The following is a 27,023-nucleotide window of genomic DNA, read 5'->3' as shown; positions in this document are numbered from 1 at the left end:
TACACCCCAACACTGACACCCTAGCCCGGAACCAGTGTGCTTCGGTCATCAGTGCGTACACCCCAACACTGACACCCTAGCCCGGAACCAGTGTGCTTCGGTCATCAGTGTGTACACCCCAACACTGACACCCTAGCCCGGAACCAGTGTGCTTCGGTCATCAGTGCGTACACCCCAACACTGACACCCTAGCCCGGAACCAGTGTGCTACGGTCATCAGTGCGTACACCCCAACACTGACACCCTAGCCCGGAACCAGTGTGCTACGGTCATCAGTGCGTACACCCCAACACTGACACCCTAGCCCGGAACAAGTGTGCTACGGTCATCAGTGCGCACACCACAACACTGACACCCTAGCCCGGAACCAGTGTGCTTCGGTCATCAGTGCGTACACCCCAACACTGACACCCTAGCCCGGAACCAGTGTGCTACGGTCATCAGTGCGTACACCCCAACACTGACACCCTAGCCCGGAACAAGTGTGCTACGGTCATCAGTGCGCACACCACAACACTGACACCCTAGCCCGGAACCAGTGTGCTACGGTCATCAGTGCGTACACCCCAACACTGACACCCTAGCCCAGAACCAGTGTGCTTCGGTCATCAGTGCGTACACCCCAACACTGACACCCTAGCCCGGAACCAGTGTGCTACGGTCATCAGTGCGTACACCCCAACACTGACACCCTAGCCCGGAACCAGTGTGCTTCGGTCATCAGTGTGTACACCCCAACACTGACACCCTAGCCCGGAACCAGTGTGCTACGGTCATCAGTGCGTACACCCCAACACTGACACCCTAGCCCGGAACCAGTGTGCTACGGTCATCAGTGTGTACACCCCAACACTGACACCCTAGCCCGGAACCAGTGCGCCGCGGTCATCAGTGCGTACACCCCAACACTGACACCCTAGCCCAGAACCAGTGTGCTTCAGTCATCAGTGCGTACACCCCAACACTGACACCCTAGCCCGGAACCAGTGTGCTTCGGTCATCGGTGCGTACACCCCAACACTGACACCCTAGCCCAGAACCAGTGTGCTTCGGTCATCAGTGCGTACGCCCCAACACTGACACCCTAGCCCAGAACCAGTGTGCTTCGGTCATAAGTGCATACGCCCCAACACTGACACCCTAGCCCGGAACCAGTGTGCTTCGGTCATCAGTGTGTACACCCCAACACTGACACCCTAGCCCGGAACCAGTGTGCTTCGGTCATCAGTGCGTACACCCCAACACTGACACCCTAGCCCGGAACAAGTGTGCTTCGGTCATCAGTGCGTACACCCCAACACTGACACCCTAGCCCGGAACCAGTGTGCTTCGGTCATCAGTGCGTACACCCCAACACTGACACCCTAGCCCGGAACCAGTGTGCTTCGGTCATCAGTGCGTACACCCGTACACTGACACCCTAGCCCGGAACCAGTGTGCTTCGGTCATCAGTGTGTACACCCCAACACTGACACCCTAGCCCGGAACCAGTGTGCTTCGGTCATCAGTGCGTACACCCCAACACTGACACCCTAGCCCGGAACAAGTGTGCTTCGGTCATCAGTGCGTACACCCCAACACTGACACCCTAGCCCGGAACCAGTGTGCTACGGTCATCAGTGGGTACACCCCAACACTGACACCCTAGCCCGGAACAAGTGTGCTTCGGTCATCAGTGCGTACACCCCAACACTGACACCCTAGCCCGGAACAAGTGTGCTTCGGTCATCAGTGCGTACACCCCAACACTGACACCCTAACCCAGAACCAGTGTGCTACGGTCATCAGTGCGTACACCCCAACACTGACACCCTAGCCCGGAACAAGTGTGCTTCGGTCATCAGTGCGTACACCCCAACACTGACACCCTAGCCCAGAACAAGTGTGCTTCGGTCATCAGTGCGTACGCCCCAACACTGACACCCTAGCCCAGAACCAGTGTGCTACGGTCATCAGTGCGTACACCCCAACACTGACACCCTAGCCCGGAACAAGTGTGCTTCGGTCATCAGTGCGTACACCCCAACACTGACACCCTAGCCCAGAGCCAGTGTGCTTCGGTCATCAGTGCGTACACCCCAACACTGACACCCTAGCCCAGAACCAGTGTGCTTCGGTCATCAGTGCGTACACCCCAACACTGACACCCTAGCCCAGAGCCAGTGTGCTACGGTCATCAGTGCGTACGCCCCAACACTGACACCCTAGCCCAGAACCAGTGTGCTTCGGTCATCAGTGCGTACACCCCAACACTGACACCCTAGCCCAGAACCAGTGTGCTTCGGTCATCAGTGTGTACACCCCAACACTGACACCCTAGCCCGGAACCAGTGTGCTTCAGTCATCAGTGCGTACACCCCAACACTGACACCCTAGCCCGGAACCAGTGTGCTTCGGTCATCAGTGTGTACACCCCAACACTGACACCCGAGCCCGGAACCAGTGTGATTCAGTCATCAGTGCGTACACCCCAACACTGACACCCTAGCCCGGAACCAGTGTGCTTCGGTCATCAGTGCGTACGCCCCAACACTGACACCCTAGCCCGGAACCAGTGTGATTCAGTCATCAGTGCGTACACCCCAACACTGACACCCTAGCCCGGAACCAGTGTGCTTCGGTCATCAGTGCGTACACCCCAACACTGACACCCTAGCCCGGAACCAGTGTGCTTCGGTCATCAGTGCGTACGCCCCAACACTGACACCCTAGCCCGGAACCAGTGTGCTACGGTCATCAGTGCGTACACCCCAACACTGACACCCTAGCCCGGAACAAGTGTGCTACGGTCATCAGTGCGTACACCCCAACACTGACACCCTAGCCCGGAACCAGTGTGCTTCGGTCATCAGTGCGTACACCCCAACACTGACACCCTAGCCCGGAACCAGTGTGCTTCGGTCATCAGTGTGTACACCCCAACACTGACACCCTAGCCCAGAACCAGTGTGCTACAGTCATCAGTGCGTACACCCCAACACTGACACCCTCGCCCGGAACCAGTGTGCTTCAGTCATCAGTGTGTACACCCCAACACTGACACACTAGCCCGGAACCAGTGTGCTTCGGTCATCAGTGCATACACCCCAACACTGACACCCTAGCCCGGAGCCAGTGTGCTACAGTCATCAGTGCGTACACCCCAACACTGACACCCTAGCCCGGAACCAGTGTGCTACAGTCATCAGTGCGTACACCCCAACACTGACACCCTAGCCCGGAACCAGTGTGCTTCGGTCATCAGTGTGTACACCCCAACACTGACACCCTAGACCGGAACCAGTGTGCTATGGTCATCAGTGCGTACACCCCAACACTGACACCCTAGCCCGGAACCAGTGTGCTTCGGTCATCAGTGCGTACACCCCAACACTGACACCCTAGCCCGGAACCAGTGTGCTATGGTCATCAGTGCGTACACCCCAACACTGACACCATAGCCCGGAACCAGTGTGCTTCGGTCATCAGTGTGTACACCCCAACACTGACACCCTAGCCCGGAACCAGTGTGCTTCGGTCATCAGTGCGTACACCCCAACACTGACAGCCTAGCCCGGAACCAGTGTGCTTCGGTCATCAGTGCGTACACCCCAACACTGACACCCTAGCCCGGAACCAGTGTGCTACGGTCATCAGTGCGTACACCCCAACACTGACACCCTAGCCCGGAACAAGTGTGCTACGGTCATCAGTGCGCACACCACAACACTGACACCCTAGCCCGGAACCAGTGTGCTACGGTCATCAGTGCGTACACCCCAACACTGACACCCTAGCCCGGAACCAGTGCGCCGCGGTCATCAGTGCGTACACCCCAACACTGACACCCTAGCCCGGGACCAGTGTGCTTCGGTCATCAGTGCGTACACCCCAACACTGACACCCTAGCCCAGAACCAGTGTGCTTCAGTCATCAGTGCGTACACCCCAACACTGACACCCTAGCCCGGAACCAGTGTGCTTCGGTCATCAGTGCGTACACCCCAACACTGACACCCTAGCCCGGAACCAGTGTGCATCGGTCATCAGTGCGTACACCCCAACACTGACACCCTAGCCCGGAACAAGTGTGCTTCGGTCATCAGTGCGTACACCTCAACACTGACACCCTAGCCCGGAACCAGTGTGCTACGGTCATCAGTGCGTACGCCCCAACACTGACACCCTAGCCCAGAACCAGTGTGCTACGGTCATCAGTGCGTACGCCCCAACACTGACACCCTAGCCCAGAACCAGTGTGCTTCGGTCATAAGTGCATACGCCCCAACACTGACACCCTAGCCCGGAACCAGTGTGCTACGGTCATCAGTGCGTACGCCCCAACACTGACACCCTAGCCCAGAACCAGTGTGCTACGGACATCAGTGTGTACACCCCAACACTGACACCCTAGCCCGGAACAAGTGTGCTTCGGTCATCAGTGCGTACACCCCAACACTGACACCCTAGCCCAGAGCCAGTGTGCTACGGTCATCAGTGCGTACGCCCCAACACTGACACCCTAGCCCAGAACCAGTGTGCTTCGGTCATCAGTGCGTACGCCCCAACACTGACACCCTAGCCCAGAACCAGTGTGCTTCGGTCATCAGTGCGTACACCCCAACACTGACACCCTAGCCCGGAACCAGTGTGCTTCGGTCATCAGTGTGTACACCCCAACACTGACACCCTAGCCCGGAACCAGTGTGCTTCGGTCATCGGTGCGTACACCCCAACACTGACACCCTAGCCCAGAACCAGTGTGCTTCGGTCATCAGTGCGTACGCCCCAACACTGACACCCTAGCCCAGAACCAGTGTGCTTCGGTCATAAGTGCATACGCCCCAACACTGACACCCTAGCCCGGAACCAGTGTGCTACGGTCATCAGTGCGTACGCCCCAACACTGACACCCTAGCCCAGAACCAGTGTGCTACGGTCATCAGTGCGTACACCCCAACACTGACACCCTAGCCCGGAACAAGTGTGCTTCGGTCATCAGTGCGTACACCCCAACACTGACACCCTAGCCCAGAGCCAGTGTGCTACGGTCATCAGTGCGTACGCCCCAACACTGACACCCTAGCCCAGAACCAGTGTGCTTCGGTCATCAGTGCGTACACCCCAACACTGACACCCTAGCCCAGAACCAGTGTGCTTCGGTCATCAGTGTGTACACCCCAACACTGACACCCTAGCCCGGAACCAGTGTGCTTCAATCATCAGTGCGTACGCCCCAACACTGACACCCTAGCCCGGAACAAGTGTGCTACGGTCATCAGTGCGTACACCCCAACACTGACACCCTAGCCCGGAACCAGTGTGCTTCAGTCATCAGTGTGTACACCCCAACACTGACACCCTAGCCCGGAACCAGTGTGCTTCGGTCATCAGTGTGTACACCCCAACACTGACACCCTAGCCCGGAACAAGTGTGCTTCGGTCATCAGTGCGTACACCTCAACACTGACACCCTAGCCCGGAACCAGTGTGCTACGGTCATCAGTGCGTACGCCCCAACACTGACACCCTAGCCCAGAACCAGTGTGCTACGGTCATCAGTGCGTACGCCCCAACACTGACACCCTAGCCCAGAACCAGTGTGCTTCGGTCATAAGTGCATACGCCCCAACACTGACACCCTAGCCCGGAACCAGTGTGCTACGGTCATCAGTGCGTACGCCCCAACACTGACACCCTAGCCCAGAACCAGTGTGCTACGGTCATCAGTGTGTACACCCCAACACTGACACCCTAGCCCGGAACAAGTGTGCTTCGGTCATCAGTGCGTACACCCCAACACTGACACCCTAGCCCAGAGCCAGTGTGCTACGGTCATCAGTGCGTACGCCCCAACACTGACACCCTAGCCCAGAACCAGTGTGCTTCGGTCATCAGTGCGTACGCCCCAACACTGACACCCTAGCCCAGAACCAGTGTGCTTCGGTCATCAGTGCGTACACCCCAACACTGACACCCTAGCCCGGAACCAGTGTGCTTCGGTCATCAGTGTGTACACCCCAACACTGACACCCTAGCCCGGAACCAGTGTGCTTCGGTCATCGGTGCGTACACCCCAACACTGACACCCTAGCCCAGAACCAGTGTGCTTCGGTCATCAGTGCGTACGCCCCAACACTGACACCCTAGCCCAGAACCAGTGTGCTTCGGTCATAAGTGCATACGCCCCAACACTGACACCCTAGCCCGGAACCAGTGTGCTACGGTCATCAGTGCGTACGCCCCAACACTGACACCCTAGCCCAGAACCAGTGTGCTACGGTCATCAGTGCGTACACCCCAACACTGACACCCTAGCCCGGAACAAGTGTGCTTCGGTCATCAGTGCGTACACCCCAACACTGACACCCTAGCCCAGAGCCAGTGTGCTACGGTCATCAGTGCGTACGCCCCAACACTGACACCCTAGCCCAGAACCAGTGTGCTTCGGTCATCAGTGCGTACACCCCAACACTGACACCCTAGCCCAGAACCAGTGTGCTTCGGTCATCAGTGTGTACACCCCAACACTGACACCCTAGCCCGGAACCAGTGTGCTTCAATCATCAGTGCGTACGCCCCAACACTGACACCCTAGCCCGGAACAAGTGTGCTACGGTCATCAGTGCGTACACCCCAACACTGACACCCTAGCCCGGAACCAGTGTGCTTCAGTCATCAGTGTGTACACCCCAACACTGACACCCTAGCCCGGAACCAGTGTGCTACGGTCATCAGTGTGTACACCCCAACACTGACACCCTAGCCCAGAACCAGTGTGCTACAGTCATCAGTGCGTACACCCCAACACTGACACCCTCGCCCGGAACCAGTGTGCTTCAGTCATCAGTGTGTATACCCCAACACTGACACCCTAGCCCGGAACCAGTGTGCTTCGGTCATCAGTGCGTACACCCCAACACTGACACCCTAGCCCGGAACCAGTGTGCTTCGGTCATCAGTGTGTACACCCCAACACTGACACACTAGCCCGGAACCAGTGTGCTTCGGTCATCAGTGCATACACCCCAACACTGACACCCTAGCCCGGAGCCAGTGTGCTACAGTCATCAGTGCGTACACCCCAACACTGACACCCTAGCCCGGAACCAGTGTGCTACAGTCATCAGTGCGTACACCCCAACACTGACACCCTAGCCCGGAACCAGTGTGCTTCGGTCATCAGTGCGTACACCCCAACACTGACACCCTAGCCCGGAACCAGTGTGCTATGGTCATCAGTGCGTACACCCCAACACTGACACCCTAGCCCGGAACCAGTGTGCTTCGGTCATCAGTGCGTACACCCCAACACTGACACCCTAGCCCGGAACCAGTGTGCTACGGTCATCAGTGCGTACACCCCAACACTGACACCCTAGCCCGGAACCAGTGTGCTATGGTCATCAGTGTGTACACCCAAACACTGACACCCTAGTCCAGAACCAGTGTACTACGGTCATCAGAGCGTACACCCCAACACTGACACCCTAGCCCGGAACCAGTGTGCTTCGGTCATCAGTGTGTACACCCCAACACTGACACCCTAGCCCAGAACCAGTGTGCTACAGTCATCAGTGCGTACACCCCAACACTGACACCCTAGCCCGGAACCAGTGTGTGCTTCATTCATCAGTGCGTACACCCCAACACTGACACCCTAGCCCGGAACCAGTGTGCTTCGGTCATCAGTGCGTACACCCCAACACTGACACCCTAGCCCGGAACCAGTGTGCTTCGGTCATCAGTGCGTACACCCCAACACTGACACCCTAGCCCGGAACCAGTGTGCTTCGGTCATCAGTGCGTACGCCCCAACACTGACACCCTAGCCCGGAACCAGTGTGCTTCGGTCATCAGTGCGTACGCCCCAATACTGACACCCTAGCCCAGAACCAGTGTGCTACGGTCATCAGTGCGTACACCCCAACACTGACACCCTAGCCCAGAACCAGTGTGCTACGGTCATCAGTGCGTACACCCCAACACTGACACCCTAGCCCAGAACCAGTGTGCTACAGTCATCAGTGCATACACCCCAACACTGACACCCTAGCCCACAACCAGTGTGCTACGGTCATCAGTGCGTACGCCCCAATACTGACACCCTAGCCCAGAACCAGTGTGCTACGGTCATCAGTGCGTACACCCCAACACTGACACCCTAGCCCAGAACCAGTGTGCTACAGTCATCAGTGCGTACACCCCAACACTGACACCCTAGCCCAGAACCAGTGTGCCACGGTCATCAGTGCATACGCCCCAACACTGGAAGCCACAGACGAGACCAAAGAGGAATTCTACTCCAGCCTCGAACAATCCCTGACCCGAGTCCCAACGGGCAACAAGCTGATCCTCCTTGGCGACTTTAACGCCCGGAGCTTTTAAAGCTTTTCCCACAGTCAGAACATTTAAAGGATCTCTCATCAGTGTGAACTCGCTGGTGTGTCTGCAGGGTGGATGAAACAGTGAATCCCTTCCCACATTCGGGGCAGATGAATATCCTCTCCCCAGTGTGGAGGCGCTGATGTCTCTGCAGGTTGGATGACTGAGTGAATCCATTCCCATACTTGGAGCAGGTGAACTGCCTCTCCCCCAGTGTGAACTCGCTGGTGTCGCTTCAGCTCCCCGAAGCTTTTAAAGCTCTTCCCGCAGTCAGAACACTGAAATGGTCTCTCGTCAGTGTGAACTCGCTGGTGTGTTTGCAGGTGGGATGAACAAATCCCTTTCCACACACAGAGCAGGTGAACAGACTGTCCCTGGTGCGACTGCGCCGTTGAACTTCCAATGCAGACGGGGAACTGAATCCTTTACCCGGTTTCTCCCCAGTGTGATGGTGCATGTGTCTCACCAGGTCAGGCAATTGGATGAATCCACGTCCACACACCGAACACGTGTGCGGTTTGTCATCACTGCGATCGCTGCTTTCTCCTTCCATGTGCAAAGGCCGATGATATTCAGGTCCGGATGAATCGAGCGACTCTGTCAGATCTTGATGTGATGTTTCGTCTGAGCTTCCCGTCTGTAACTGCTCCACTTCTATAACCCCATAAATTGAGTTCAGAAAAGGATCAGAGGCAAACTGTTGTTTAATTTTCCCCTTTCCGAGCCTAGGGGCATTGAAGCTGATTTTCAGGCTCCTGCTTCTGCACAGGTTGGTTGAAAGGATCAGCAGTAATGGCGGCTGTAATACCCACAAGCCCCCGCGCTCCAGAAAGCGCTCTGTTGACTCTGAGTCCCGCGCATGTGCTCATGGCCCCCGCGCTCTCCCTCCTCCTCCACAATCGCCTGTCCCAATCGGTCCGCAATGCGCATGCTCAGCGCACAAAACCCCGCGGTTGGAACATCGGGCGCACATGCGGAGCCGCAACATCTGGTATGCGTGCGTGGCTCAGGTGGGGGCGAGTCGGTGTTTCGCCTCAGCCGCCAGGGAGGTGCGCATGCACAGGACGACCCAACATTCTTCCTGTCAGCAATCACTCCCTCGTTTCCTTAATAAAAACAGAAAATGCTGGAAATACTCAGCAGGTCAGGCAGCATCTATGGAGACAGAAACAGAGTTAACGTTTCAGGTCGATGACCTGTCGTCAGAACTGCTTGTTCTTTAGTGTCAGCCAGTGACTCAGTTGGTAGCACTCTCGCCTCTGAGTCAGAAAGTTGTGGGTTCAAGTCCCAGCCCAGAGACTTGAGCACAAAAATCTAGGCTGACCCTCCAGTGCAGTGCTGAGCGAGTGCGACACTGTCGGAGGTGCCATCTTTCGGATGAGACGTTAAACTGAGGCCCCGTCTGCTCTCTCAGGTGGATGTAAAAGATCCCATGACACTATTTTGAGAAAGAAAGACTTGCATTTATATAGTGCCTTTCATGACCAGCAGACGTCTTGAAGTGCTTTACAGCCAATGAAGTACTTTTGGAGTGTAGTCACTGTTGTAATGTGGGAAAGAGCAGGGGAGTTCTCCCCGGTGTCCTAGCCAATGTTTATCCCTCAATTAACATAACAAAAAGATAAGACTATCTGGTCATTATCAGATTGCTGTTTGTGGGACCTTGCTGTGCGCTAATTGACTGCCACGTTTCCTGCATGACAACAGTGACTACACTTCAAAAGTACTTCATTGGCTGTAAAGCACTTTGGGATGTCCGGCGGTGGTGAAAGGCGCTATATAAATGCAAGTCTTTCTTTCTTCACTGGTCTCACCAGCGACCTCTTCTGGCTGATGGTTGATTGACAGTCGAGAGTCCGCGCATGCGCACACGGGACGGCGGTTTGTGCCAAGTCTGGCACAGCAACCACTCCCGGTCACCAAGGGTAACAACCGCGCATGCCCAGAGGAGACCAACCCCCTCCCCCACTCGGAGCTGTGCCTGCGTACTCGGACCCTGTCGGACGGAGTCGGCGCAGGGCATTCCGGGGAAAGGCCTTGGTGTCATTTCCAGAGTCGTGATCGGTGACGCAAAGTGAGTTTTCTCCGTTCCGATTGGGTGGAGAATCGCGCGGGGTTGGGGGGAGGGGTGGATTGGGAGAGAATAAAGAGAAATAGAAAAACCTGAGGGTCCGCGAGGCCCCGGACTGAGCGGCGTCAGTTGGATGGTGCATGTGATCTCCTCGAGGACACGTGACCCGGGCCCGCGGCCTGATTGACGTGAGCTTCCGACCAATAGGGAGCGAGCGGGGCGGGGCTGGAGGAGCGAGCCGGCGGCGGGTCCTCCAACCAATCGGGGAGCCCGAGGGGCGGGACTAGCGCCGGCTGATTGTCTGATCCGCAGGGCAGCGAGTTTCTCCAGTCCCTTGTTCAGGGCCCGGCGCCAGAGGAGGCTGTGGGCCTTTATTCCCCTTATTGGACACAAGGCTCTTTGTCTCACAACACACTGGCTCAGGTTTTAATAGAGACTTTTTTAATTCATCAATAAAAGCAGATAAACCTCGTGCTTCTGTGGCACAAACTTTCTAATATTTTATAGAATCATAAAATGGTTACAGCACAGAAGGAGGCCATTTGGCCCTTCGAGCCCGTGCCGGCTCTCTGCAAGACCACTTCAGCTAGTCCCACTCCCCACCCTTTCCCCGTAACCCTGCAAATGTCTTTACTTCAGGTACTTATCCAATTCCCTTTTGAAAGCCGTGATTGAATCTGCCTCCACCACCCTTTCAGGCAGTGCATTCCAGATCCTAACCACTCGCTGCTTAAAAAAGTTTTTCCTCATGTCGCCTTTGGTTCTTCTGCTAATCACCTTAAATCTGTGTCCTCTGGTTCTCGACCCTTCCGCCAATGGGAACAGTTTCTCTCTATCTACTCTGTCCAGAACCCTCATGATTTTGAACACGCTCTTAAATCTCCTCTCAACCGTCTCTGCTCTAAGGTGAACCACCCCAGCTTCTCCAGTCTATCCACGTAACTGAAGTCCCTCATCCCTTATTCCTGCAATCATTCTTGTAAATCTATTCTACACCATCTCTAAGGTCTTGTCATCCTTCATAAAGTGCGGTGCCCAGAATTGGACACAATACTCCAGTTGAGGCCGAACCACTGTTTTATAAAGGTTCATCATAACTTCCTTGCTTTTGGACTCTATGCCTCTATTTATAAAGCCCAGGATCCCGTATGCTTTTTTAACCGCTTTCTCAACCTGCCCTGCCACCTTCAACAATTTGTGCACACATACCCCCAGGCCTCTCTGTTCATGCACCCACTTTAGGATTGTACCCTTTAGTTTATATTGCCTCTCCTCGTTCTTCCTACCAAAATGTATCACTTCACACTTTTCTGCGTTAAATTTAATCTGCCATGTGTCTGCCCATTCCACCAGCCTGTCTATGTCCTCTTGAAGTCTATCACTATCCTCCCCACTGTTCACTATACTTCCAAGTTTTGTGTCATCTGCATATTTTGAAATTTTGCTCTGTTCACCCAAGTCTAAGTCATTAATATATATCAAGTAAAGCAGTGATCCTAGTACCGACCCCTGGGGAACACCACTGTGTACCTTCCTCCAGTCCAAAAAACAACCATTCACCACTACTCTCTGTTTTCTGTCACTTAGCTAATTTTGTATCCATGCTGCCACTGTCCCTTTTATTCCGTGGGCTTCAACTTTACTGGCAAGTCTATTATGTGGCCCTTGTCGAATGCCTTTTGGAAATCCAGGTACACCACGTTAACCACATTGCCCTCATCAACCCTCTCTGTTACCTCATCAAAAACCTCAATCAGAATCAGAGCAGCCGGGCCCGGCGGACATGCGGCCAGGACTCGGCACCAGGAAACCCAGGGTGCAGCGCCTCCCCCATCCGAGCCACCACTTCCCGGTTTCTTCAGCCAGTTCCACCAAGTTCGACTTGGGAAAAGGACAGGAGCCAGGCTCCCAGAATGGCCCGCGGCCCCGGGGAGCATGCGCACTCTCAGCGGGGAAATCAGTGCGTTGGATAGAGCGGTTTCTGGGGCACTGGGAATTGTGGGTGCTGCGGCCGCCATTAGTCAGCGGCTGTCAGGAAGAGTTTTATTGCAGGCTGACGGAAGGTAGGTCCCTGGCCGCCTGTGTAGGTCTTTTTGTTGCATCAGTTTGAGCTGGAGTGGAGATGGAGGAGAAGCTGCTGGGTTTAACCCCCAGTACTTCTGAGCCCAGGAGGACCCAACAATTTCCAATGTAAGACTGTCAAGGGAGGTGGGGATTCTAGGGGAGATTAGGTTGTTAAACAGACACTGTCCCTACAATGTAAAAGAGTATTGTTTTAGGAACAAGTATTTCTGTACAGGCTTTTAATCCAGTTTACATCTACAGGTTTGCTTTAATTCATTCTTGGGATGTGGGCGCCGCTCGCAAGAGCAGCAAATATGGCCAATCCCCAGTGTCCCGTTGAGAAGGTGGTGGTGAGTCGCCTTCTTGAACTGCTGCAGTCCGTGTGGTGAAGGTACTCCCACAATGTTGTTAGGTAAGGAATTCCAGGATTTTGACCCAGCAACGATGAATATGTCTAAGTCAGGATGGTGTGTGACTTGGAGAGTAACTTGGAGGTGATGGTGCTCCCATGCAACAGCTGCCCTTGTCCTTCTAGGTGGTGGAGGTCTCGGGTTTTGGAGGTTCTGTCAAAGTTCTGGTCAAGTTGCAGATGTATAAAGTCCATCTCCTTCGACCCCTCCCACTCCCACCTCTCTCTCTCCTCCCATAGAGGCCAGAGTCGTGTGAAGGCCCAGACCAGGTGGGGGATTCCCTTCCCTGAGGGACATTAGTGAACCAGTTGGGTTTTTATGACAATCCGGCAGCTTTCATGGTCACTTTTTTCTAGTGCCGGCTCCACAAATGACCAGATTCATTGAGCTCAAAACCATACACGTGTTCTGTGTGTGGACGAGGCTTCAGCCAATCCTCTGGCCTATCGACACACAAGCGCAGTCACACTGGGGAGAGGCCGTTCACCTGCTCTGAGTGTGGGAAGGGATTCACTAATTCATCTCACCTACTGAGACACCAGCACATTCACACTGGGGAGAGGCCGTTCACCTGCTCTGAGTGTGGGAAGTGATTTACTAATTCATCTCACCTGCTGAGACACCAGCGAGTTCACACCAGGGAGAGGCCGTTCACCTGCTCTGAGTGTGGGAAGGGATTCACTAATTCATCCGACCTGCAGGAACACCAACTTGTTCACACTGATAAGAGAGCTTTTAAATGTTCTGACTGTGAGAAGAGATTTAAAAGCAAAAAGCATTGGCTGAGACACCAGCGAGTTCACACTGGGGAGAGACAGTTCACCTGCTCTGAGTGTGGGAAGGGATTCACTCATTCATCCAGCCTGCTGAGACACCAGTGAGTTCACAAGTGACTGCATGGGTTGGATTCTGTTGTTATTGCTGCTGTTAATCACATCCAGGACTGGACCATGTTCATTCTGACAGTTGGGGTTTGTTTCTGCTGATGTTGATAACTCTTGTAACTGGGCTGGAGTTTTATATCCTCGATATATGTCAAATAAACCAGCTTTGTTTTAAACACATTGTTGTAGATTTTTGTCTTTCCCACCTGTGTGTTTAGCATCACCTGGCTGGATCTCAGAAAGGACAATCTGGGGATCGTACGGTGGGAACAGAACTTCAGCCTGGACACAGTCCTTCAGGGCCACACTGAGAGGGGCAAACGACACTTTGGTCTTTCTCGTCTCTCTTCACCGACAGCAAAGTCCCCGTGTGGGTTAATCTCGAGGCGTGTGAGAAACATGTCCCAGCCGCTCTCTGCCATGGTTCAGAGCTCCTAGGCATGGAACAGAAGGCTCCTTTAGGAATGTACCCCAGTGCTTTTTCTTTAATGGCCTTATTAACGTGTGTCGCTACTTTTAGTGATTTGTGTATCTGTATCCCTGGATCCCTCTGCTCCTCCAGCCCATGTGGACTCTTAGGGGAAAATTCAGTGGCCCCCCCTTTGGGTCGCTAACGTCGCCGGGGCTAATTTTGGCGCCCCGAAAAAGTTAGTGCCCCTGTGCATTAAATTCAGTGGTAGCGCCCTAGGCAGGAGGCGGGGTGCTACTGGAAGCGCTCCCCTCCCTCTTGAGGCGCTACCAGTGAATTTCACGGCGCTTCATGTAACAGCGCCACGCCCATCGGCACATAGCACTGTGTCATAGCAGACCTCCCTCCCTGATTAAAGGGGAGGGGCCTAGCACTGCGCACACCAGGGCCCTGCTGGACCACCGGGGAGCGAGGTGTCGGATCAAGAGGAGCGTCGGGCTGAGCGATCGCGGCTGACACCCCGAAGAAGGGGAAGGGGGCAGGTGCTGGGAGTCGGCCAAAATAAAAAGTTGCCGCCCAACACCTACCCTTTAAGTGGCGGCACTGCGGCTGCAGGAACGACCCCTGACCCTGTCGGACATATCGTCCGGCGATAGTTCAGGGGTCGCAATCCAAGGTTGCAGCCGGGGTGCTGCGCATGGCGATGACGTCATTGCCGGCGGTGCAGTGTCACGGGGCGCTACCGGCTACCGCCGCCGCTAACCTCCCGCTGAATATCACAGGAGGCGCAAAGCAACCCAATTTCTCCCCCTTGTTGTCCAAGTAGTGTGTGGCCTCCTTATTCTTCCCACCAAAACACACCACCTCACACTGATCTATCGTGAAATTCATTTGCCAATTACACGCCCATTCTGAAATTTATTAATATCTTCTTGCATTTTGTCTTCCTCAGTATTAACTCTACCTCCCAATTTGGTGTCATCGACAAATTTTGAAATTGTACTTTCAATTCCCGAGTCCAAAACGTTTCTGTAAATGGTGAACAACAGTGGTCCCAGCACCAATCCCTGTGGAACACCACTTCCCACCTTTTGACAGTCTGAGTAGCTACTCCCAACCCCTACTCTCTGTTACCTGTTTTGTAACCAGCTTGCTATCCATAAACAGTTTGTAAGATTGACAAGCTGACCCAGGTCAGGCCGTGTGGAGTGAAGGACCAGGCAGCAGAATGGATGGAAAGATGGTTACAAAACAGAAATCAGAGGGTTGGAGTTAAGGGAAGTTTGTTGCGATCTTTCCATCCATTCTGCTGCCTGACCTTTGACTCCACAAGGCCTGACTGTGGTCATCTTGCAGACCGTACATACTGCAGACACCGTACATACTGCACAGTGCACCAGTGGTGGAGGGGGTGGATATTGAGTCCTGTGGCAGGGGCGCTGATGAAGTGGATTTCTCTGTCCGTGAGTTTTGAGGCATCGCTGGTGGCGTTTTTCACCTCTTTCCACCTTTAAAAAATCTTGCTGCCAGTTTATTAAAGCCATTAACAGCCACTCGGGGGGGACACACCAATAAATGAGGCCTTGTTTCCCTCAGAATGACAGGCCTGAACCCGAGTTAGAAAACATTTAGTAATTAAACCACACTGGGCAGGGCCTGAGGTGCGAGTTAGTAACGGAAAATTGGTGGCCAGCGTACTTCACACCAGGGCTGAGGACCCGGGGACTCGGGTTTCTGTATCATTTATTTATTAATTTAGTTTATTGCCCAATCTCAATCAGACTGGTGGGTCATCTTGCTGTCCGGCGGAGGCGAGGTTCCCCAGTGGAGGGCTCTCTACGCAGGGGTCCTTCCCTGCACCATTGGGGATCTGGGGTGGAGACTGTCACAAGGAGCTGTCGTGTGCAGTTTTTAAGCTCCTTTCCGGACTCCAAGGCCAGATGTGGTTTCTGTGGCCTAGAGGAGTCCATGGGCCGTGTATATATTCAGTGTGAGAGGTTGCAGCCCCTGTATAGTTACCTGAAGGGGCTGCTCCTCAACTCTTGGTTACACTTTAGCCCCACGCTCCTAATCTTTGGCCGCCCGGTGTGGAGGGGGGTGGGTAAGTCGGAGGATCTTCTCCTGGACCTGCTCTTAGGCCTGGCGAAAACAGCAATTTGTAGGCCCAGGATGGGCGGGGCCCATGGGGGGGTCACTCTGGTTGCCTGCCTCTCTCCCATGGTCTTGTCCCTGCCCGGGTGGCCCTGGAGAGGGAGCAGGCGGTGTCCACCGGTTCACTTGATACCTTCCTTGACCGGTGGGCATGGAAGGTATCAAGAGGCGATAATCGATCCTCACAATCACATTGTGATGTAATTATTAATTGTGTGTGTGTCACAAATACATTCCTTCTATTTTGATACAAAAGCTCTACTAGACATGTTAAACTACTAGTTATTTAATCAGGGCTGCAGCTGCTGAAAGGTTGACTGTACTGAGGTTTGTGGCCAGAGCTGGCAGACGTGTTGTTCTGAAGTCTGATGTCTCACACCTGAAGAGTCTGTTTATGTCGTGTTGTAATGACCTTTTTCTGTTGCCTGGTGTCAGAAATAGAAATCAAAGGGAGATGATGCCCCACTTTGTTAATCAACTCTGACACATTTCCATGCATTTCCTTTCTTAATTTACAAAGATCACAACTCCATTAGTGAACAATGGATTGCCAGTCTGCCACTTTTTAGTGAGGCTTGAAAGGATTCGCTGTGAAGCTACACCTGCCCATCTGTCTGTGTGTCACTGTGTTTGGATTGTGTTAGACAACAGTCCTAATAGCTCGCCTACATCCATTACAATTTTTGAAATGTTAGATTGTACTTGGAAGAAGTTGAGTTTGAATCTGACAATTCTGAAATTGGGAGCTGTTAATGATTTCTGTTTTTCACATAACTATATAGTGATGTGATCAGTCAAAGCAAATTAAAAGATGCTGCTATTTACTGAACACAACTGAATAATTCTACAAGGATGTTATTGCAGTCTTCCTCAGTATTAACTACATCCCCCAATTTAGTGTCATCTGCAAATTTTGAAATTGTACTTCTGATTCTCAAGTCCAAATCATTCATGTAAATGGTGAACAACAGTGGTCCCAGCACCGATCCCCATGGAACACCACTTCCCACCTTCCGCCCGTCTGAGTAAATACCTTTAACTCATCCTGTTACTATAACTGGACTTGTCTCCATTCCCGTGCCGAGGGGATTGCTGTACCAGACGGGAGGGGCAACATTTGGGGACTCTCGATTCTCCACCAATTCCCATTCCCCTTCTTTCTGGTGGATAATGGAGGTGCCACTGTGTGTAATGTGCAAGTCAGTAAGAATTGTCAGCAAGGATAAATCAGCACTTTCTAATTGGAGATGTTAATCAGTGGAACCTTTCAGACACTGAATTGTAGATTTTGTACCAAATATCAATTTAGGATTGAAGTAAAAGTTCATAATTTTATTTTAAAATAATTCAGGGACTCTCATCAGAAATTAAGGGGAAAGTTCAGACAGCGGTTCTTAAACGAACACTGCAGCCCCGACAACTCAAACAGCTATATATCCAGAATATTAAACTGCAGCCCAGTTATAGGGGTTACTAACATCAGCAGAAACAAACCCCAACTGTCAGAATGAACAAGGTTCAGTCCTGGATGTGATTAACAGCAGCAGTAACAGCAAAATCCAACCTCTGCAGTCACTTGTGAACTCGCTGGTGTCTCAGCAGGTTGGATGACCAAGTGAATCCCTTCCCACACACGGAGCAGGTGAATGGCCTCTCCCCAGTGTGAACTCGCTGGTGTCTCAGCAGGTGGGATGAATGAGAGAATCCCTTCCCACACACGGAGCAGGTGAATGGCATCTCCCCAGTGTGAACTCGCTGGTGTGTCCGCAGGTTGGATGACTGATTGAATCCCTTCCCACACACGGAGCAGGTGAACGGCCTCTCCCCAGTGTGAACTCGCTGGTGTGTCAGCAGGTTGGATGAATGAGAGAATCCCTTCCCACACACGGAGCAGGTGAATGGCATCTCCCCAGTGTGAATGCGCCGGTGTCTCAGAAGGTCTGAGGAATTACTGAATCCCTTCTCACACACAGGGCAGGTAAATGGCCTCTCTGCAGTGTGAATGTGCTGGTGTAACAGCAGGGTGGATGAATTAGTGAATCCGTTCCCACACACAGGGCAGGTGAACGGCCTCTCACCAGTGTGAGTGCGCTGGTGTGCAATGAGGTGAGATGACTGCCTGAACCTCTTCCCACAGTGAGAGCAACTGAATGGTCTCTCCTCTGTGTGAACTCGCTGGTGTGTCAGAAGGTGGGATGACTGACTGAATCCCTTCCCACACTCGGAGCAGGTGAACGGCCTCTCCCCGGTGTGACTGCGTCGATGAGTTTCCAGCTGGGATGGGGAGCTGAATCCCTTCCCACAGTCCCCACATTCCCATGGTTTCTCCATGGTGCAGGTGTCCTTGTGTCTTTCCAGGTTGGACGATCGGTTGAAGCCTCGTCCACACACAGAACACGTGCACGGTTTCTCCTCACTGTGAATGGTGCGATGTTTTTTCAGACTGTGTAACTGGTTAAAGCTCTTTCCACAGTCAGTGCACTGGAACACTCTCACTCGGATGTGTGTGTCTCGGTGCTTTTCCAGTCACACTGATCTTTGAAATTTTTTCCCACAGACAATACAGGCAAACATTTCTCCTTCCACATTCAAAGGCTGATGATATTCCCTGTAAAAGCAGTTTACAAAAGGCATCACTGTAAGTTCAGGATTAAAATGCAGAACAGATAATTCTAGTTTCTATGGAACATTCTTTCCTCTCTTATTACATAGAATTACACAGATTGTACAGCACAGAAACAGGCCATTCGGCCCAACTGGTCCGTGCGGTGTTTATGCTCCACACGAGCCTCCTCCCATCTCTCTCCATCTCACCCTATCAGCATCTCCTTCTATTCCTTTCTCCCATGTGTTTATCCAGCTTCCCCTTAAATACATCCATGCTCTTCGCCTCAACTACTCCCTGTGGCTGCAAGTTCCACATTCTCAGCACTCTCTGGGTGAAGGGGTTTAATCTAAACAGGACTTTCCTGGGCAGCCAATGAGCACTGCTGCCTCTTTGGTGCATTTCCTGGCGAGGCTAAACAGTTGATGTTTTCTGATCAAAAAGAGCTGAGCTCGGCAGCATTAGTCCTGTTTTGCCTCCTTTGGAGACCAGGTGTACGAGCAGAGTGAGCGCAGCCTTCACAGCAACCGCAATAAAATTGTTACCGTTGTGAAGGAACTTTGTGTCAGTGCACTGGACCACAAACAATGTATGTGTGTCGATTATTGTCTTATTACGCTGCTGTAAATGTTTTAAAAGCTCTTTATAAATGTAAATTGTTGTTGGTTTATAGAGTACTCTTGAAATTTAGTGAAATGATCAATAACCAAGGAAGATCATTTCTTTGTTTGGTTCTGTTAGTTTTCATAGAATCATTGAAACGTACAGCACCAAGGAGGCCATTCGGCCCATCGTGCCTGTGCTGGCTCTTAGAATGAGCAGTCGTGCTTAGTCCCACATCCCTGCTTGCTGTCCGTAACCCTGTAAGATCCTCATCCTCAAGTACCCGCCCAACTCCCTTTTAAAATCATTGATACAATCAGCTCATGACCTTTTCAGGAAGAGCGTGCCAGATCCTGACAACTCTCTGAGTTTTATTCAATTGTTACCACAGTTGCCTTCTGTGAAGGTTTAATAATAAATGCATTTTGCTGTGAAAGCAATTAAAACATTCCTAGTATATAAATAGACAGATGCATCAAAATATTAAAATTGTGGGAGGGAGGGCAGTGCTCGCCCAGGGCCCAATAAACAATGGAATTCTTGTTTCCCAACCCAATGCTCAGAAGATGAAGTCCCAGAGCTGCCTCTGGCTCGGTTCCACCTGCCCTATTCTGACAAGTGAAGGTGTTGGTCAGTGCACTGTGATTGCCCAGTGGGCAGAAAATGGCAAATCTAGAAATATGACCAAAATAACACATTTTAACCCCAAAGCTGTAAATCCCCATCCCACACACTCTCCCTCCTCCCTGTGCTGAAATCCAAACCCATCGCACCATCTCCAATATTTCTTTCCTCCATTCCCAGTTTTCCCCCTCCCTCTGCTCTGGTTGAGCTCAGTTCTACACCCGCTGTGTGCAGAGTGAGAATAAAATCAATGAGTCAATGATTGTCTCTCCTGGTCACTGGGACCCTGAAGCCCCGCCCACTCTCTGTTCCTGCACCAAAATGGCCACACATAAGAACATAAGAAATAGGAGCAGGAGTAGGCCAATCGGCCCCTCGAGCCTGCTCCATTCAATAAGATCATGGCTGATCTGATCCTAACCTCAAATCTTCTATCACTCTGCATCCACCCGAACCCATGTGATCTCCCGGGAGAGGCGAAAAACCAGATAAAGACGCAATGGCCAATTTGGGAGAAAAAAATCTGGGAAATTCCTCTCCGACCCATCTAGGCGATCGAAATTCTTCCAGGAGATCACTCTGTCCCTATATTTTCTACAGTACTTACCTTCTGTAAAGGCGATCTCCACCCCAGCCAGGAACAGGAATAAAACCATCTCCTGAAATCTAACACAGAATTAGGACACGGTAGGAGCAGAACCAGGCTACACGGCCCCTGGGCCCACTCCACTACCCACAGGGCCATGACCATTCCGAACCTAGACTCATGTCCAATTTCCTGCCCGCGCCCCGTAACCCTTAATTCCCTTTACTTCTAGGAAACTATCTGTTTCTGTTTTAAATTTATTTAATGATGTAGCTTCCACAGCTTTCTGGGGCAGCAAATTCCACAAACATGCGCATATGGGGACAATAGCAGAGTGATAATGTCACTGGACTAGTAATCCAGAGGCCTGGTTAAATGATCCAGAGACGGGAGTTCAAATCCCACCATGGCAGCTGGGGAATTTAAATTCAGTTAATTCAATAAATCTGGAACAAAAAGGTAATATCAGTAATGGTGACTATGAAACTATCGGATTGTCGTAAAAACCCATCTGGTTCACTAATGTCCTTTCGGGAAGGAAATCTGCCGTCCTTACCCGGTCTGGCCTATTGGTGACTCCAGACCCACAGCAATGTGGTTGACTCTTAACTGCCCTCTGAAATGGCCCAACAAGTCACTCAGTTGTAACAAACCGCTACGACCTTCACCACACGGACTGCAGCGGTTCAAGCAGGCGGCTCACCACCACCGTCTCCACGACAACTAGTGATGGGCAATAAATGCCGGCCTTGCCAGTGACGCCCACATCCCAGAAACAAATAAAATAAATCCTGCCCTGCCCAAGATGGCGGCCAGTGACCCCGCCCTGCCCAAGATGGCGGCCCGTGACCCCGCTGACCCTGGCGGCCGGGCCTGTCCCCGCGGGGTAAACCCGGGGCCTGTGGGCTCTTATTCAGAGCCTGAGGCCTACACCGGGTGTTTATGAAGCTTCCCAGCCCACCCGCGGCTCCACTTCCTCCTTCTGTCCGCGGGAGAAAGCCTCACAGCCGCCGCCCCGCAGCTGGATGAACCCCGACCCCGGGGGCTGTTATTCGGCTCTAAGGCCGCAGCCCCTTTATTATAAAGCCGGCCTTGTGGTTTATTCTCCCACCGCGTCCGCCCGCCCTCTCCTACCGCGTCCGCTCTGTCCCGACCGCCATCTTCCTCCAGGCGGCCCAGGAACCCGGCACTACTGCGCCTGCGCACCGGGCCCCCGTCACTCAGGGCGTATTCCCAACCGCGCGGCATTCTGGGTACCCACTGCCGCCATTGAGGATGTGAAGACATTCCTGATTAACAACAGAAAATGCTGGAAAAACTCAGCAGGTCAGGCAACATCCGTGGAGAGAAATTTGAGTTGATGTTTCGGGTCGAACCCTTCTTCAAAACTGGAAAGAAAAGAAATTAGATCGAAGGCAGGGCTGCGATCGGACAAAAGAAGTGAAAGAAACAAAAGAGCTAGACGAGATGGTAATAGGCTGAGATTAGGTGTAAAGTGTACTGGCAGGGCAAGAGATAGCTGCCAGGTGTGAGAGAGAAACAAAAGGAAAGGGGGGGGCAAAAGGAGTGGAAAAATTATAAGAAAAAATGTGTTATAGGGGCCGAGGTTATAATCTGAAATTGTTGAACTCGATATTGAGTCCGGAAGGCTGCAGAGTGCCTAATCGGAAGATGAGGTGCTGTTCCTCGAGTTTACGGTGAGCTTCCGTGGAACAATACAAGAGGCCAAGGACGGTGAGGTCCGAGTGGGAATGGAGCGGTGAATTAAAATGACAGGCGACAGGAAGCTCGGGGTCACCCTTACGGACTGAACGGAGGTGTTCCGCAAAGCGGTCACCCAATCTGTGTTTGGTCTCCCCAATGTAGAGGAGACCGCATCGTGAGCAACGAATACAGTATACCAGATTGCGAGAAGTACAAGTAAATCGCTGTTTCACCTGGAAGGGGTGTTTGGGGCCCTGGACAGTGGTTACTTGTACTTTTCGCATTCTAGTATACTGTATTCGCTGCTCACGATGCGATCTCCTCTACATTGGGGAGACCAAACGCAGATTGGGTGACCGCTTTGCGGAACACCTCCGTTCAGTCCCTAAGGGTGACCCTGAGCTTCCGGTCGCCTGTCATTTTAATTCACCGCTCCATTCCCACTCGGACCTCACCATCCTTGGCCTCTTGTATTGTTCCATGGAAGCTCAATGTAAACTCGAGGAACAGCACCTCATCTTCCGATTAGGCACTCTGCAGCCTTCCGGACTCAATATCGAGTTCAACAATTTCAGATTATAACCTCGGCCCCTATTACTCATTTTTTCTTGTAATTTTTCCACTCCTTTCACCCCCCCCTTTCCTTTTGTTTCTCTCTCACACCTGGCAGCTATCTCTTGCCCTGCCAGTACACTTTACACCTAATCTCAGCCTATTACCATCTCGTCTAGCTCTTTTGTTTCTTTCACTTCTTTTGTCCGATCGCAGCCCTGCCTTCGATCTAATTTCTTTTCTTTCCAGTTTTGAAGAAGGGTTCGACCCGAAACGTCAACTTAAAATTTCTCTCCACGGATGTTGCCTGACCTGCTGAGTTTTTCCAGCATTTTCTGTTGTTATTTTGAATTTCCAACACCTGCAGTATTTTGCTATAAAACATTCCTGATAATTGATTCTTTTTTACGTATCAGCAGCCTCTAAATAATATGATGGGTCTTGGGTGAATGGAGCGGCTGAGGAACAGAAGAGGCGCATTTGGACCAGGAAGTGAGGTGAGGAAAACATAAAAAAAATTATTTCATGGGATGTGGGCGTCGCTGGCAAGACCAGCATTTATTGCCCATCCCTAGTTGCCCTTGAGAAGGTGGTGGTGAGCCTCCTTCTTGAACCGCTGCAGTCCATGTGGTGAAGGTGCTCCCACAGTGCTGTTAGGGAGGGAGTTCCAGGATTTTGACCCAGCTCCGATGAAGGAACAGCGATATACTTCCAAGTCAGGATGGTGTGTGACTTGGAGGGGATGGTGTTCCCATGCACTTGCTGTCCTTGTCCTTCTAGGTGGAAGAGGTCGCGGGTTTGGGAGGTGCTGCCGAAGAAGCCTTGGTAAGTTATATATTAAAAAATAACATGGCCGTTGTCCACTGCACCACGATGACATCACAATCACTATTGCGAGCGGGCACTTTAGGAATCAGTGAGAGACGTGAGGACTGTGGTTAGGGAGATACAGTCAGGGGTTGGGGTTAGGGATTACTTTAGTGATTCGGGTCAGGATCTTACAGTTAGGCTACCAAGGCTAGGAGAAGCTCCCTGAAAGATATGGGGAGCTGGGACTTGTCCATGATCGTAACCAAATTTATGGGAACTTAAAAATTCTAGAGTAAGACTGGAGAAAAGGCCCAAAAATTGAACAATTGGTAGCAGGAAATCCATTAGTCTCCTCTTATCATGGAAAAAAACAAGGAATTGACACACTGTTTAAAACAAAGCTGATTTATTTGGCATATATCCAGAATCAACATCACTAAAACAGATTATCTGGTCATTATCACATTGCTGTTTGTGGGAGCTTGCTGTGCCGAAATTGGCTGTCACATTTCCTACATTACAACAGTAACTACATTTAAAAAAAAAAGTATTTCATTGGCTACAAAGCGCTTTGGGACATCCGGTGATCGTGAAAGGTGCTTTATAAATGTAAGTCTTTCTTTTCTTTTAATATTAAATTCCACCCCAGTTAGAAGGGTTATTAACACCAGCAGCGTGAACATGGTTCAGTCCTGGATGTGATTAACAGCAGAAAAAACAGCAGAATCCAACCCCTGCTGTCACACGTGAACTCGCTGGTGTGCCAGCAGGTTGGATGACTGAGTGAATTCCTTCGCACACACGGAGCAGATGAATGGCCTACCCCTCGTGTGAACACACTGGTGAGCCATAAGGCTGGATGAGCGCCTGAACCTCTTCCCGCAGTGAGAGCAACTAAACGGTCTCTCATCAGTGTGAACTCGCTGGTGTTTAATCAGACTCACAGAGCGTTTAAAGCTTTTCCCACAGTCCTAGCATTTCAAAGGTCTCTCCCCAGAGTGAACTCGCTGGTGTCTCACCAGCTCTGTCGAGCGTTTAAAGCTGTTCCCACATTCAGAGCATTGAAACGGTCTCTCATCAGTGTGAACTCGCTGGTGTTTAATCAGACTCACAGAGCGTTTAAAGCTTTTCCCACAGTCCTAGCATTTCAAAGGTCTCTCCCCAGAGTGAACTCGCTGGTGTCTCACCAGCTCTGTCGAGCGTTTAAAGCTGTTCCCACATTCAGAGCATTGAAACGGTCTCTCATCAGTGTGAACACACTGGTGTTTAATCAGCTCTGCAGCACTTTTAAATCTGTTCCCACAGTCAGAGCATTGAAAAGGTCTCTCGTCAGTGTGAACTCGCTGGTGATTAATCAGACCCTCAGAGCATTTAAATCTGCTCCCACAGTCCAAGCATTTAAAAGGCCTCTCATCAGTGTGAACTCGCTGGTGTCTAATCAGATCTGCAGCACGTTTAAAGCTGTTTCCACAGTCAGTGCAGTTAAAATGTCTCTCGCCAGTGTGAACTCGCTGGTGTTTACTCAGCTCACCAGCGCTTTTAAAGCTGTTCCCACAGACAGAGCATTGAAAAGGCCTCTCGTCAGTGTGAACACACTGGTGTTCAGTGAGATTGAATGAGTGCTTGAATCTCTTTTCGCAGTGAGAGCAACTGAATAGTCTCACTTCAGTGTGAACTTGCTGGTGTCTAATCAGTCCCTCTGAGCTTTTAAAGTTGTTCTCACAGACAGAGCATTTAAAAGGTTTCTCATCAGTGTGAACTCTCTGGTGTCTTATCAGGTGGCATGGCCAAGTGAATCCCTTCCCACACACGGAGCAGGTGAACAGTCCCTCCCCAGTGTGACTGCGTTGATGAGTTTTCAGCTGGGACGGGGAACTGAATCCCTTCCCACAGTCCCCACATTTCCATGGTTTCTCCGTGGTGCAGGTATCCTTGTGTCTCTCCAGGTTGGATGATCAGTTGATGCCTCATCCACACACAACACGTGTACGGTTTCTCCCCGCTGTGAATGGTGCAATGCTTTTTTTCTGGCTGTGTAACTGGTTAATGCTCTTTCCACAGTCAGTGCACTGGAACACTCTCACTCGGGTGTGTGTTTCGGTGCTTTTCCAGTCACACTGATGTTTGAAATTTTTTCCAACAGACAGAACAGACAAACATTTCTCCTTTCACATTCACAGGCCGATGATATTCAGGTCCTGATGAATGGAGTGACTCTGTCAGATCTTGACGTGATGTTTGGTTTGAGTTTCCTGACCGCAATTCCTGCCTTCAAATACCTGTAAAAGTTTACAAAAGTCATCACTATAAGTACAGGATAGAATTTCAGAACAGACAATTCTAGTTTCATGGGAACATTCTTTTCTCTCTGGGGAACTACCGTGCCATTGAAAGCCCCAATTGGTGAGCGAACCTTTTTAAAATCATTCCATCGAGATTGGGGCCGGAGAGGCAATAAACAAAATCAATGAATAAATTATACAGAAACCCACATGTCCGGGCCCTCCATCATCGTGTGATGTACGCTGGCCGCCACTTTTCAGTTATTAACTCGAACCTCAGGCCCCGCCCAGTCTGCTTTAATTGCTAAATATTTACTAACTGTGTTTTCTAAGTTCAGTGCAGTCCTGTTATTTAGAGGGAAACTTTCGAGGCACCATTTTTTGTGTCCTACATAAGAAGCTGTTAATGGCTTTAATAAGCTGGCAGCAATTTTTTTCAAGGCGGAAAGAGGTGAAAAACACCACGAGCGATCCACCAAAACACACGGGATAGAGAAATCCACTTCATCAGCGCATCTGCCACAATATCTATCCCCTCCACCACTGGTGCACTGTGTCTGCAGTATGTACGGTCTACAAGATGACCAAGGTCAGGCTGTGTGGGGTCAACGGTCAGGTAACAGAATGGATGGAAAGGCGGCTACAAACCAGAATTCAGAGGGTAGGATTTAAGGGTGTGGATTAATGCTGGGGCCTATGGGGCCTTCCCCCAGGGATGGATTAATGCTCAGGGCTACAGGATCCTTACCCAGGAAGTGGATTAATGCTCGGGCCGAGAGAGCCCTTCCCCGGGGGGGGTGGATTAATGCTCGGGCCCCCAAGACTCTTATCCAGGGGTGGGTTAATGCTTCGGCCGAGGGAGCCCTTTCCCCGGGGGCGGTGGATTAATGCTCGGGCCTCCAAGA

The 27,023-nt window shown here is 51.7% G+C and overlaps 1 pseudogene; it reads right to left on the bottom strand.

Moving 5' to 3' along the window:
• LOC147118874 (uncharacterized) overlaps positions 1–27,023 on the bottom strand; it is a 71,162-nt pseudogene that overhangs the window by 27,634 nt on the left and 16,505 nt on the right.

The sequence above is a fragment of the Somniosus microcephalus genome, chromosome 4 (assembly GCF_052327205.1).
Source record: "Somniosus microcephalus isolate GS21.2 chromosome 4, FLI_Smic_1.0, whole genome shotgun sequence".
NCBI lineage: Eukaryota > Metazoa > Chordata > Chondrichthyes > Squaliformes > Somniosidae > Somniosus > Somniosus microcephalus.
The sequence above is the reverse complement of the archived record's forward strand: the minus strand, read 5'-3'. Positions and strand labels throughout refer to the sequence as shown.